The sequence below is a fragment of the Scylla paramamosain genome, chromosome 10 (genome assembly GCF_035594125.1).
Source record: "Scylla paramamosain isolate STU-SP2022 chromosome 10, ASM3559412v1, whole genome shotgun sequence".
NCBI lineage: Eukaryota > Metazoa > Arthropoda > Malacostraca > Decapoda > Portunidae > Scylla > Scylla paramamosain.
In genome coordinates this window covers 22,348,469-22,364,431 of record NC_087160.1, presented here as the reverse complement: position 1 = coordinate 22,364,431, position 15,963 = coordinate 22,348,469, and the positions used below count along the sequence as shown (strand labels likewise).

The 15,963-nt window shown below is 42.4% G+C and overlaps 1 pseudogene; it reads right to left on the bottom strand.

Moving 5' to 3' along the window:
• Positions 1-7,582: 7,582 nt before the first annotated feature.
• LOC135104372 (cytochrome P450 2L1-like) lies at positions 7,583-10,489 on the bottom strand (annotated as a pseudogene).
• Positions 10,490-15,963: the final 5,474 nt, after the last annotated feature.

Genomic DNA, 15,963 nt, shown 5'->3' with positions numbered 1-15,963 from the left:
GGTTAGTACGCTCGGCTCACAACCGAGAAGGCCCGGGTTTGAGTCCCAGGCCCAGCGAGGCAAATGGGCAAGCCTCTCAATGTGTAGCATCTGTTCACCAGTCAGCAAGTAGGTACGAGATGTAACCCGAGGGTTGTGGCCTCGCATTCCCGGTGTGTGGTGCATGAGTGATCTCAGTCCTACCCAAATATTAGTCAGTACCAGCTCTGAGCTCTTTCCGTAGGGGAAAGGCTGGCTGGGTGACCAGCAGGCGACACACACACACACACACACACACACACACATACACACAAGACACACAACGTTCTTATTTCATCACATTGACAGAGAAGTTGGTTGAGTGGTCTCATCGTGGGGGTGCTTCCCCTAGTAACTTCAGGACCTCCCAATTTGGTCTGAGAGTAAACCTGGATCTAGAGAAAGCTTCTTTTATCAGTTTGTTGTCCTTCATAAAAACCATTAACTGAGTCCCCCATCCTCCACCTGCGTTGGGAAGAGAATGCTGATCAAACACATGCACATTGTGTGGTAGGACTATGGATGCACAGAGCTGGTAACTGTCCACATAATCACTTACAGGAAGATGTCTCCATACTGCTCGTGGAGGTCCATCACCTGCTCCTCAAAGCTCTTACTGGTCCAGGGCATGTAGCCCACTAGAGGAAGCCCCCCACTTGCCTGAGGGACAACACCACCAAGCACCGCCATTACGCATCACAAACCAGGGGCGGTGGAAGGTATGCATTATCACCACGATATTAAATTGTACAATTCGATTCCTGCCATCAGTGTACATTCTTATAGGCTAGATCACAGCTGTGTACCATCTCCCCAGGCTCCGCTAGCTGTATTGGAGGTGTGGGCCTGTCTTTTGTAAAAGTGTAGATAGGCTTGCTACGACCACAAATCCCTGCCCTTCACACATTTGCCTTAGATCGACTAGCCTCACCTTAGTCACCTCCTATGTGAATGGATGCAGGACTTAATAGGGGTTACAAGGTCCACTTTTGACTCATGCACCCTTCTTACTAACGGTCCTAACACCAGGTTACACGAGTGAGGTCGTCAGTCTGTTTTACCCACCTACAGACAGGGGAAATACAACAACTACAGCAAACTCCACCAGCTGGACAAGAATCGCCAACCACATCCAGAAAGAAACAATTTTAACAAGCAACAACACATATATCGTTGTGGAGTAGGCCTGAGCATCGCTGAGACAAAGGGAGTGAGGATTGACCTCACTCCCACGTTGTCTTAGGCGGGCGGGCAGAGGCTGGGTCAGGTCGGGGACAAAGGCGAGGTTGCCGGGGCCGTCAAGTCCCAAGGGGAGAGGCGCGCCACGGAATGTGGGCGGCAAAGGTGAGTGCATGTGTCCCCACACCGGCACACGTATTCATTCTTAAGTAGCTTTTGTGTATTGAACTTTTCTGTCAATTATTTCTTTGTTGTTGCCGCTGAATGACAATACACTACCCAGATAGTTTACTTCCTTTACATTTTTTACTCGGCTTCCTCTTTTTTTCTATGACTATAACTTTCTCTTCGTTTCTCTATAATATTGATGTTTTGTCATTTCTCTTCCCTTTAAGTGTTTTACCTCATTCTTTTAGGGGTTTCTCCTTTCTTCCATATTTTGTTTATAAAGTGTAAAATGTTGAAGTCTAGGGCGTCTCCTCCCTTTTTTCTTAATTCTATGGCTAAACCATCGCAGCCTGGGCACTTTTCATTTTTCATCTTCTTTATTTCTTCGCTGTACTCAGACGCTGTTGTGAAGTTTTCTTCCTCTTTTATGTCTGTCGCTTCTTCATGCCTTGGTTCTTTCGCGTCGTGACCAGCATTTCATAAATCCTGGAAGTATTTAGTTTGTTATTTAGATTTTTCATTTATTTAGATGTTGTTTACTTCTTCTCTGCTTGTCTGTATCTTACCCTCGTATTTTTTTTTTTTTTTATGCATATTATTCCAGACTTTAGTTTTCGGTATGCTTTCATGAGTCTGTCAAGTTTCTTTTTATTCTGCATTACATGTTGCTCTAACTCGCTTACTCTTTCTTGCCACCAATTTTCTTGGCTACTAATCCTCTATTATTATTATTATTATTATTATTATTATTATTATTATTATTCTCTCCAATTACTTTTTAGTCCTTATCTAGAATTACAAATCTTCATTTAGGTACTCTAAACCCACAACATGTTAGCTTTTTTCCATAAAAAATGAAAAGTAATTGCAAGATCCATAAAAGAGCCTTGACTTAATGGATCTGGGCTGTAAATTCCGTTATATGTATGCATTTAATATATGTATGTATATGTGGCCAACAAACAATACCAATCTCTCTCTCTCTCTCTCTCTCTCTCTCTCTCTCTCTCTCTCTCTCTCTCTCTCTCTCTCTCTCTCTCTCTCTCTCTCTCTCTCTCTCTCTCTCTCTCTCTCTCTCTCTCTCTCTCTCTCTCTCTCTCTCTCTCTCTCTCTCTCTCTCTCCAAGATTGACTGTGGGGAACCATCTGTGGCAGAGAAACACGGCCATGAGTGAGAAGCGTTTTATCAGGTGTACCATTCTTCGTGTGGCGTGGCCTAAAATTCAAATCCCAGAGATCTCCCTTAAACCCCATCTGGGGAGGGGACCATAAATGTCCCCAGGTCGGACTGCCTTTCCGTCGACGACCCTAAGTGTCTTGACACCCCCCTCAACTTTTTCTTCATTAACTTCTGCAACATTCGCGGTCTAAGATCTAATTTTCAATCTGTAGAACACCACCTCTCCTCTTCTAAACCTCATCTTCTTTTCCTCACTGAAACTCAGGTGTCTGAGGCAACTGACAGTAGCCCCTTTTCTGTTCCCTCCTACTTTCTCTATCCTCATTTTCGATCCAAAGCTGGATGCTGCGTTTACGTGCGCAATGACTTAACCTGCTCTCGTGCCCACGCTCTTAAATCTTCCGAGTTTTCCACCATCTGGCTACGACTACAGAGTCATTCTCATACTAAATTTATCTGTGCTGTATACCTCTCTCCTAACTCCTCTGACTATAAGAAATTCTTTGACTACTTAACTTCCAAAGTGGAGCACATTCTGACCCTCTTCCCTTTTGCAGAGATCTCCATTCTTGGAGACTTCAATGTTCACCACCAGCTTTGGCTTTCCTCTCCCTTCACTGACCATCCTGGTGAACTAGCCTACGAGTACAACTTTGCTATCCTCCATGACCTAGAGCAATTGGAGATACGCCCAACATTCTTGACCTCTTCCTGACCTCTAATCCTTCTGCTTATGCTGTCACCCTTTCTTCTCCGTTGGGCTCCTCCGATCACAATCTCATATCTTTATCTTGTCCTATCACTCCAATCCCTCCTCAGGATCCCCCTAAGCGAAGGTGCCTCTGGCGTTTTGCCTCTGCTAGTTGGGGGGACCTGAGGAGGTATTTTGCTGATTTTCCTTGGAATGACTACTGCTTTCGTGTCAGAGACCCGTCTTTGTGTGCTGAGCGTATAACAGAGGTGATAGTGTCTGGCATGGAGGCATACATTCCTCACTCTTTTTCTCGTCCTAAACCTTCTAAACCTTGGTTTAACACAGCTTGTTCTCGTGCTATACATGATAGAGAGGTGGCCCACAAAAGGTACTTAAGCCTTCCTTCACCAGAATCTCATGCACTTTATATTTCTGCCCGGAACCATGCCAAGTCTGTTCTCCAACTAGCCAAAAACTCCTTCATTAACAGAAAATGTCAAAACCTTTCAAGATCTAACTCCCCTCGTGATTTCTGGCATCTAGCCAAAAATATCTCCAATAACTTTGCTTCTTCTTCTTTCCCTCCTCTACTTCAACCAGATGGCACCACTGCTATCACATCTATTTCTAAAGCTGAACTCTTTGCTCAAACCTTTGCTAAAAACTCTACCTTGGACGATTCTGGGCTTGTTCCTCTCTCTCCTCCACCCTCTGACTACTTCATGCCACGTATTAAAATTCTTCGTAATGATGTTTTCCATGCCCTCGCTGGCCTAAACCCTCGGAAGGCTTATGGACCTGATGGGGTCCCTCCTATTGTTCTCCGAAACTGTGCCTCCGTGCTTGCACCTTGCCTAGTCAAACTCTTTCAGCTCTGTCTGTCAACATCTACCTTTCCTTCTTGCTGGAAGTTTGCCTACATTCAACCTGTTCCTAAAAAGGGTGACCGCTCTAATCCCTCAAACTACCGTCCTATTGCTTTAATTTCCTGCTTATCTAAAGTTTTTGAATCTATCCTCAACAGGAAGATTCTTAAACATCTATCACTTCACAACCTTCTATCTGATCGCCAGTATGGGTTCCGTCAAGGCCGCTCTACTGGTGATCTTCTGGCTTTCCTTACTGAGTCTTGGTCATCCTCTTTTAGAGACTTTGGTGAAACTTTTGCTGTTGCCTTGGACATATCAAAAGCTTTTGATAGAGTCTGGCACAAAGCTTTGATTTCCAAACTACCCCCCTACGGTTTCTATCCTTCTCTCTGTAACTTCATCTCAAGTTTCCTTTCTGACCGTTCTATTGCTGCTGTGGTAGACGGTCACTGTTCTTCTCCTAAATCTATTAACAGTGGTGTTCCTCAGGGTTCTGTCCTGTCACCCACTCTCTTCTTATTATTCATTAATGATCTTCTAAATCAAACTTCTTGTCCTATCCACTCCTATGCTGATGATACCACCCTGCACTTTTCCACGTCTTTTCATAGACGTCCAACCCTTCAGGAGGTAAACATATCACGCAGGGAAGCCACAGAACGCCTGACTTCTGATCTTTCTAAAATTTCTGATTGGGGCAGGGCAAACTTGGTATTGTTCAATGCCTCAAAAACTCAATTCCTCCATCTATCAACTCGACACAATCTTCCAGACAACTATCCCCTCTTCTTCAATGACACTCAACTGTCCCCCTCTTCTACACTGAACATCCTCGGTCTGTCCTTTACTTATAATCTGAACTGGAAACTTCACATCTCATCTCTAGCTAAAACAGCTTCTATGAAGTTAGGTGTTCTGAGACGTCTCCGCCAGTTTTTCTCACCCCCCCAGCAGCTAACTCTGTACAAGGGCCTTATCCGTCCATGTATGGAGTATGCTTCACATGTCTGGGGGGGTTCCACTCATACTGCTCTTCTAGACAGGGTGGAATCAAAAGCTTTTCGTCTCATCAACTCCTCTCCTCTAACTGACTGTCTTCAGCCCCTCTCTCACCGCCGCAATGTTGCATATCTAGCTGTCTTCTACCGCTATTTTCATGCTAACTGCTCTTCTGATCTTGCTAACTGCATGCCTCCCCTCCTTCCGCGGCCTCGCTGCACAAGACTTTCTTCTTTCTCTCACCCCTATTCTGTCCACCTCTCTAACGCAAGAGTTAACCAGTATTCTCAATCATTCATCCCTTTCTCTGGTAAACTCTGGAACTCCTTGCCTGCTTCTGTATTTCCACCTTCCTATGACTTGAATTCCTTCAAGAGGGAGGTTTCAAGACACTTATCCACCAATTTTTGACCACTGCTTTGACCCTTTTAAGGGACTGGCATTTCAGTGGGCATTTTTTTTTATTAGATTTTTGTTGCCCTTGGCCAGTATCCTTCCTACATAAAAAAAAAAAAAAAAAAAAAAAAACACTGTCTATATCTTATTGCTCGACCGTCAACGTACTCAAGTCCAGGGTTAGACTCCCGATACGTCATGTTTCTCCCGAGCCTTAAGTTTATTATAATCTCAAGAACAATTACACAATTTTTCAATGTACTGAAGTTGTGCTGCCTTTGCCCTTACAAGAAGGATCCCCTAGTTTGAGGCGATACAGAGACACACAGCGGATCGGTATCCTTCAGGATGGAAGAATCTCGAACACACTTGAAAGAGTTCCGCTAACAGTGTCATAACAGAAATTGTAAGTCAGTCTGCTAATAATAAGAAGAGAAACATCTGAAATCCCAAATAATTGATCGTAGAGGAAGAAAGTAGTCTAAAGATCAAGACGTCCAAGACCAACAACCTCCAGCGTGGCGTGCACCTTATCTCTCGATCGATAACGAGAAGTGCTTGCATGCTCGAGTTCCGAGTTCAATACACGATATGATACATTTCTCATGAACCTTAAATACATTTAAAGGGTTCCGATCATATTCTCCATATTTCAGTGTTCAGAGAGTTTTGAATATGCGCTTTATTTACGCTTTATTTATGAACAAGAGCCTCAGCACCTTGCTCCCACTGCCTGGTGCACCACTATGACATCTTTCTAGAAAAAGTTCTTACACACGAATCGAGACCTTTGTAACTTTATAACTTTTTTATGTAATATCTGTTCGGCAAATCCAAGTGTCATCACGTAGACAGATAGGAATTTGTTGTAGATACTTATCATAAACGCTCTGATTTTGAAACAAGAGAAAGGAAGTGTTGATTGTTAGATTAAAATGTCTTAACAATAAAAAAAGAAAAAATCGCTTAATGTTCAACAAGACGTCAGTTACTAAACTTAAGTCAGTAAGATACCACCAGACAGCAATCCTGTCATTAAACTGGATGGAAATCCTGCCACTAGAGGTCACTAGTAACACCTATCGCATGCAAATGCCTGGGACATCCTGATTTATGACTTGCCTGCATGTGTTCCTCAAGTTCCAAGGTCAGACAAACAAAAGGAAAAGAGAGATCGTTCAATTTTGTCACTTCTGTGGACAAAAGGGAATAGCTGGACAGTGAGGCTGACAGAATGGCATCTCGGTGGAAGGTTATAAAACAAAGCCATGGCATAAAACGATGGGGTGTGCACATGGAAACTAGCAGAAATACGTAAAGAAAGCAGGAATATTTGTTGTCCTGCTGGCATACTTGACAAGGAAGTGACAATTACTGTTTCCTGGCGGTGAAGACGAACTCATTGGGCATTGGCTTCCGAAAAAAAAAACCTCTCAAATCAGGTGTAAAGTTGACGGACTTGCCAAGAGGAGAAGCGATGGAGAAGCTTTGGAAGACCATCGTGGTGAAGATGAATAGCTCCATGCGGGCCAGACTTTCCCCAACACACACTCTTTTTCCTGAATCAAATCCAAGCAGAATAGAAATTAGTCAAGAAATAAATTTAAAACACTTCCATTTTATATTTCATTTTTACTACCTTTGAGTAATGGAGAATGGAGGAGTAGAGAGAGAGAGATCAGAGCTACAGTAGTGTAAATGATGCACGAAAACTGTGAGGAGGTATGAATAGACTGTTTGAGAGAAGGACATTCGGAATGAATGTAAAGGGACTATTGTATGAAGGAATAGTGGTGCCTACTACACTGTATGGTGCAGGATCTTGGAGTATGGCTGTAGCATACAAGAAGAGATTGAATGTAATATATATATATATATATATATATATATATATATATATATATATATATATATATATATATATATATATATATATATATATATATATATATATATATATATATATATATATATATATATATATATATATATATATATATATACCGCTCCCTGCAAATAGACGTATGCTGCTTTGAATCCATAATTCCAGAGCTAGAGTTGATAGTGTTCCAGTTTGTGTCAGCACCACAAGTCATTAGAGCACACAGGAGGAACGCACCTTGGGAATGGTGTAGCCCCCGAGTTGCGTGTCACTGGTGGCCATGTGCTGTACTCCGAAGTTTACTAGTGCACAAGCCCTCATCGCCTCGTTGATTACTGCCTCAGTGTACGGCATCCTGAGAGAGATGCATCGCAAAGGTAAGTGAAGATAACACCTGTTTATAAACACCTGTTTATACTTACAAGATGGCACCTAAACAGGTTCTGACACATGAACAAGAAAGGAAAGGGATTCACTTGGGCTTTTCTGCCAAGGTGGGCAGAGCTCCATTGGGAAGCACTTCATCAATTTCAGCATGCAACTTGTGCTGAACCTCCGTCTGTTCGGCCAGGTAGCAACAAAGCCACGTGAAAGTGTAGACAGTGGTCTCACTCCCCGCAGCGAACAACTCAAGCATTATAAACATCAAATCCCTCTCTGAAATAGATATGTCAGACATGAAAGGGACCTATGTGGTTGTTTTGAGGAATGGTAAAAAAAATTATATTCATTTATAGAAATGTAATGCAGGTGTGGACACGAACATGTATTCTCACAAATCTAGATGGAAGTGATGGGTATGCCTCACTAACGAATTAAACCAAGAAAATAACATTACAGAGGAGTTTATAGAGATGGGGACACTCATTATACCTCACAGTGAGGGACGAGGAAGCGATGGGACACCTTTAAGAGACTTACCGCTGCAGGTTGTCTCCGGATCATCTTTCTTGTCCTCCATCTCCAGCAGGTAGTTATCAATGAGGTCCCGCGGGTTATCTGGATCCAAAGTGGCCTTGTGCTCCTCGATCTCATCCTGACCACACAAAGGAAAACAGAAATCACGCTCTTCAAAACACGACTCTTCTGAGATGAAATTCTCCGTCCACTTGAAGGACTGACGATTTCATATTTACCAAAAATAAGTTTTTATCAGAGAAAAGAAAAACAATAAAAACAGGAACAAAACTTCTTGGAGAATTAAAACGTCACTATATTGTTGACTAAGAAAAAAATAAATTCTATGAAAATAAAATAACATCTGTAACAAAACGTACCATTACAAGAAGATAATTCAAAACTCACCGCAAAGTATAGCATGAATTTATCTATCAAGTCTTTTACTTCATGATACTTTATGAGGCGTTTAAAGAGGAAATCCGGCATGGCCTTTTACAGCCATGGCATCAAGTCTTTGATGGCCAGTCGATTTGAAAGTAAAAATAATTCTGACAGAAGTTTTACAAACTCATGTATTCTTTCGTCTTCTGCATCGAACTGTCTGCCTGCAGGGACGAGAAACAACCGTCAAATTCTTTTATAAACAAAATGGATGAAATAGACAAGACTGGAAGTATAATGCAGAAAAGTAAACTCTTCCCCAGGCTCACTCGCCACGCACTTGCCACCATGTGCCAGAGCACGTTGATCACAGTCACGTTAAGCTGATGGGGAATCATTCCGGGTGTTCCAGCCTTCTCGGCGATAATCTCGCGCAGCTTGAGGCCTTGGTGCTGCACCGTCCCCACCAGGGAGGACTTGCCCATGCCAAGGTCACGAAGCTGCCGCAGCGTAAATCTCCGGTTGTTAAGCCATAAAACGCCACTACTTGAAACGATTGCTGTTTATGAACATAGTAACTCAGTCACCTGTGATACAACTCTGCATTAACATATACATCACTTCTAAGCTTCCTGATGGGTCACGCAGGGAAGGTAATAAAAATTCAAGCAACGTTCTTATTTCATCACATTGACAGAAAGTGGTTAAGTGGCCTCACCGTGGGGAGCTTCCTCTAAAAACTTCAGAACCTCCCAGTTTGGTCTGTGAGTAAACTCGGATCTGGAGAAAGCTTCTTTCATCAGTTTGTAGTGCCTTATAAAAATCATTAACTGAGTCCCCATTCTCCACCTGCGTTGGGAAGAGAATGCTGATCAAACACATGCACATTGTGTGGTAGGACTATGGATGCACAGAGCTGGTAACTGTCCACACAATCACTCACAGGAAGATGTCTCCATAATGCTCGTGGAGGTCCATCACCTGCTCCTCAAAGCTCTTACTGGTCCAGGGTATGTAGCCCACTAGAGGAAGCCCCCACTTGCCTGAGGGACAACACCACCAAGCACCGCCATTACGCATCACAAACCAGGGGCGGTGGAAGGTATGAATTATTACCACCATATTAAATTGTACAATTCGATTCCTGCCGTCAGTGTACATTCTGCATAAAGTGAAAGCTCTCGTAGCATGAAGTGTGTGACTACATGAAGTTGTGTGAGGTTGAGAAGTACTTACCTGGAGGCAGTCCGGGGGGTTTCCTGAAGGTCTTCCACAACAGGAACATCAACACAGCGAACAGAAGCAGCTCCACCAGCATCTTTGTGGCTTGCCACCGATGGTTGTCTTGTGTTCTGAAATGGTAAGGAGACATAACTTTAAAGTGGAAAAAAAAAGAAGCATTACTCAGCGTTACCAGTGTGTAGATCCAAAATGTTAGGCGTGAAAGCAGCACTCTGATACTGATGTCTGAGGGACAACACCACCAATTATCGCCATTACGAATCACAAAACCTTGGGCATGTAAGGGGGGACATCAGTACTAGCAATACTGCTTTCATCCGTAACATTTTGTACTTAGACACTGCTAATGCTGTGAGTAATGTTTTTTTTTTTTTTATTCCACCTTAATGTGTACCTATAACTTCGACGCTCTGCCTCTACCTCTCTCACGTGCCGCCCAGTCAAGTGTTCAGTCCTAGCACAGGAAAAGAACTGAGAGAGTTTCTGCATGCTGCTCATAATATGAGCAGCATCAAGAAACTCAGATGCCAGACTCGTAACTTTGCTTGCTGGACCTGCTATGTACATCATGGCATTTTGTTCATAAAATTACTTACTACTAAGGATGGTCGCCGTATATTATGAACAAGGAATAAAAACAATGATTTGTTTATATTCCTTGATTATGACCTGGAAAATAGATCAGCAAATTAGCAACACGTCAAGCTATGCATACCAACCTTGCCGATGCGGCAAGTGATCAGGCAGCAAGGTTCATATAGTTCATTAAGCCACGGTTCGCACCACACTTTAATGCAAATCGGTGGAGATTTATTACAGAAGATATTCCGCTGATCATTATCCAAGGTGGTGATTACCATTCTCTCTCTCTCTCTCTCTCTCTCTCTCTCTCTCTCTCTCTCTCTCTCTCTCTCTCTCTCTCTCTCTCTCACACACACACACACACACACACACACACACACACAAGAATGTCTGAAAAAAAGGAAATCTGTAAGAAGTCGCTGGACCCACACGTGGCAGCCCCTCTATGAAGCTTATCTATCTATTTCCACTTATCATCCTTACCCATAAATTTGTTTAAACTTTTTTTAAGCTCCATAATTACTCAGCACTAAAGATCACGGACACTAGCTTACGTAGTATCCATGAACGTCATGGCTGTTTCCTACCTCACACTCTACACAGCGAGCACAACCACGTACATCACGCCACGCATACAAATAATCTTCCTTATCTCAAAGCACAGAATATCTTCACACACTACCTTTGTATGACCAGTGGACGCGCACATCATGTCCACGCACTACTGATGATTCTCCTTATACTACACCTTCCACCTCTTTACGGGATTCTCTGTCGCTAATGTGTCTTTTAGTATTCGACCCTGAAAAAATAGATAGATAAATAAATTACTCCAAAGCACAATTTGAACTTCAGTATAATCAACAAAATATGCACTGAGGAAAAAAAAGAACAGTTACTTGACATGGTAACAAATGCACACTGTCATACCAATATGCAGAGAGAGAGAGAGAGAGAGAGAGAGAGAGAGAGAGAGAGAGAAGGTTGGAGCAGCTCTCTCAAGCACGATCCAAATAATGATGACTACCCGCCTAACCTGAAATGCATGATGAGAAGAATGATGATGAAGGTACTGTCTGGCTTTGGTCACAAGGCCACAAACAGGGAAGAGAGTGGCGAGACAACCAAAAGGAAGAGAGAGTGGCGCCACCAGCAATGGGAACAGTGTGTCAAGTTCACTAGTGTTAAAAGTGGTGGATAACCCTTGATCTCTCTCTCTCTCACACACACACACAAACACACACACACACACACACACACACACACACACACACACACACACACACACACACACACATTTATTTCTACCTATCATTCTAAGCCACAATTTTTTCAAAATCCTATTAATCGACAACAGCAAACCATAGGTCAAGTCTGGCGACGGGCCATCATCACTGAAGGTGTTTCATCACTTTAGATATTGTTGTCTCATTTTGATCACACTATATCACTATCGTGGGCATAAGGACAAGCCTGTGGTGTTCAGTTTATGACTGAAATTATTAGCAACACTCATTAAGTTCTGTATATCAAAAGATGGTGCGAAGTGACACCATTCCTTGATTGGTTTTTTAACTTGATATCACACGTCAGACCACTCCACCATTATGTTTGCAGCTCTAGAGTTGATTCCATGCTTATGCGTGTTCAACTGTAGTGTTATTCACGGTCCTGCAATATGTATGCACTTGAATTCAGATGAAAATGTGAATTCTTGATAGTGGTGCGCCAAGTCAGATTTTATGTCTCTGACGTCATAAACAAATGCTCCCACGCTCACACGTTTGGATCCTGAGCGTTGTAGTTAGCAGCAGACATGAACGCATTTGAGCTGAGTGAAGCGCGTTTCCGAGTGTTTGTACGTGTTTGGCCATCAAGAATGAGTCTGTAGTGCCTATAACAAAAAAAAAGTAAATAATAAATAATGAAACAAAGCTACATGTCTACTAGGATATGTTTCTCTCACACCGAACGCTCTCCACGCATCTCTCAGCTGGGCATCTGCTCTACAAAACAACATAAGAACATATGTAAATAAAAAATAAAAAAAACCTGTAAGAAAATCAGGCTCACACCTGACAATTAAGGACATGCTTAGCCTGTACAGGACCTACGGCACATGGCTGGCTGTAGGGGACCTTCACGCGCGTGTGTGTGTGTGCGTCTCTCTCTCTCTCTCTCTCTCTCTCTCTCTCTCTCTCTCTCTCTCTCTCTCTCTCTCTCTCTCTCTCTCTCTCTCTCTCTCTCTCTCTCTCTCTCTCTCTCTCTCTCTCTCTCTCTCTATATATATATATATATATATATATATATATATATATATATATATATATATATATATATATATATATATATATATATATACATATATGTATATATGTATATACATATATACATAGACACACACACACACACACACACACACACACACACACACACACACACACACACACACACACACACATGTGTAGAAGTGACGCTTTCTCTTTTTTTCTTTCTATGTATTTGTTTATTTTTGTACGTATATATTTTTTTTTACATAAATATTCACTCTGGTTTATTGCACTTGATAAACAAGATTTGACTTCCTTTATCACACACAGGCATTGCGTCACTGGTCATCAGTAGACTTTCTTTTTTTTTTTATGTAGGAGGGGGCACCGGCCAAGGGCAACAAATCTGGAACAATAATAAAAATAAAAAGGCCCACTAAGGTACTGGTCCCTGAACAGAGTCGAAAATTAAAGATAAGCGTCTTGGAACCTCCCTCTTGAAATAGTTCAAGTCATAGCAAAGAGGAAATACAGAAGCAAGCAGGGAGTTCCAGACTTTACCAGAGAAATGGATGAATGATTAAGAATACTTGTTAACTCTTGAAATAGAGAGGTGGACAGATTAGGGGTTAGAGAAAGAAGAAAGTCTTGTGCAGCGAGGCCGCGGGGGAGGGGAATTAGCAAGATCTGAAGAGCAGTCAGCATAAAAATAGCGGTAGAACATAGTAAGACATGCAACATGAGAAAGAGAAAAAGAGAGAAAGATGAGAAAGAGGGTGAAGACAGTCAGTTGGAGGAGGGGAGTTGATAAGGCGAAAAGCTTTTGATTCCACCTTTTCTAAAAGAGCGGTATGAGTGGAGCCTCCCATTCATGTGAAGCATACTCCATACATGGACGGATAAGGCCCCTGTACAGAGTTTGCAGGTCGGGGGAGGTGAGGGTGAGAAAAAAAGACGGAAACTCAGAACGCCTAACTTCATAGAACCTGTTCTAACTAGAGATGAGATTTGAAGTTTCCAGTTTAGATTATAAGAAAAGGAGAGACCGAGGATGTTCAGTGAAGAAGAGGGGAGAAAGATGAGTGTTATTAAAGAAGAGGGGATGATTGTCTGGAAGGTTGTGATGAGTTGATAGATGGAGGAATTGAGTTTTTGAGACATTGAACAATACCAAGTTTGCTCTGCCCCAATCAGAAAATTTAGAGTGATCAGAAGTCACCTCTGTTATGCCCTCGACACACAGAGACGGGTCTCTGTCACGGAAGCAGTAGTCATTCCAAGGAAATGCAGCAAAATACCTTCTCAGGTCTCCCCAACTAGCTGAGGCAAAACGCCAGAGGTACCTCCGCTTAGGGGGATCCTGAGGAGGAATTGGAGCGATAGGACAAGATACAGGTATTAGATTGTGATCGGAGGAGCCCAACGGAGAAGAGAGGGTAACAGCATAAGCAGAAAGATTAGAGGTTAGGAAAAGGTCATGAATGTTGGGGGTATCTCCAAGATGGTCAGGAATATGAGTAGAATGTTCCACCAATTGCTCTAGGTCGTGGAGGATAGCAAAGTTGAAGGCTAGTTCACCAGGATGGTCAGTGAAGGGAGAGGAAAGCCAAAGCTGGTGATGAACATTGAAGTCTCCAAGAATGGAGATCTCTGCCAAAAGGGGAAGAGAGTCACAATGTGCTTCACTTTGGAAGTTAAGTAGTCAAAGAATTTCTTATAGTCAGAGGAGTTAGTGAGAGGTATAGAGCACAGATAAATTTAGTTCGAGAGTGACTCTGTAGTCGTAGCCAGATGGTGGAAGACTCGGAAGATTCAAGAGTGTAGGCACGAGAGCAGGTTAAGTCACTCCGCAAATAAACACAACATCCAACTTTGGACTGAAAATGAGGATAGAGAAACTAGGAGGGAACAGACAGAAAAGGGGCTACCGTCAGTCGCTTCAGACACCTGTGTTTCAATGGGGAAAAGAAGATAAGATTTAGTAGAGGAGAGGTGGTATTCTACAGATTGAAAATTAGATTTCAGACAGCGAATGTTAAGTTAATGAAGAAAGTTAGTGAAGTTAATGAAGAAAAAGTTGAGAGGGGGTGTCAAGACACTTAAGGTCGATACCAGAAGAGCAGTCCGACCTGGGGACATTTGTGGTTCCCTCCCCAGATGGGAACTCCGAGGCTGGTGTAGGAGTCGCCATGATAGTTTTGAATTTTGAGTGAAGGGTGTGTGTGCAATTAGGTGCCTGTAGTTTTGTGTGAAAGAAGAGTTGTCTTTAGAGGGCAGGCTGTGACTGACCCCTTGTATTGTGAGACACAAAGGGAAACGTTCAGTGAGGTAATAGCTGGGCTTTATGATATGTTCACAGCATCCCCTGATCCAGTGCTTTAGACCTCACTAGGAGTAATTATCGTTTCGGCGATGCCTACTGCCTCCTCCTCTACCTCTTCAGGTACCCCTAACTAGCGGAGACAAAACGCCAGAGGCACCCCCATTTAGGGGGATCCTAAGGAGGGACTGGAGCGATAGGACAAGATACAGATATGAGATTTTGATAGGAGGAGCCCAACGGAGAAGACAGGGTAACAGACTGTCACATTGTAGGTGTCAGCTCCGCTCTATCTTTACTTCAATAACAGTCTTCCTTCAGTAATTAATAGTGTTCATTGTATGTACAGTGACGGTCCTCTCACATTCTCTCATTCTTTCCCATCATGTTTGTTGTTTTGCTTCACTTATAAGTTCTCTGATCGGCCGACGCTCTTCTTACAAAATCTGACAGCTGAGACCTAGTAAGGTCGGGAGAGTCGTCACCGAGGGAAAATGCCAAGTGTAATAAAAGTTCCCAACTATATTAAGTATTTTTAGTAATATATATATATATATATATATATATATATATATATATATATATATATATATATATATATATATATATATATATATATATATATATATATACACACACACACACACACAACTCCCAGTATCATTCCTTCGTCCGCCAGCATTCACGACATGTTAATCCTAATTCTTCTAGTCTACCATATAATTTGTCAGAGAAAACAGTTTTTGGCGTGCTTTCAAGATGTCGTGCAGGGAGATATCACCTATTCTGATAACAATATCACACGTACATGACGGGAACACTATCTGATGTTCAGCTATGCACAGTGATCATGCAAAATAATCCCTTCGTATCATCAGGACATT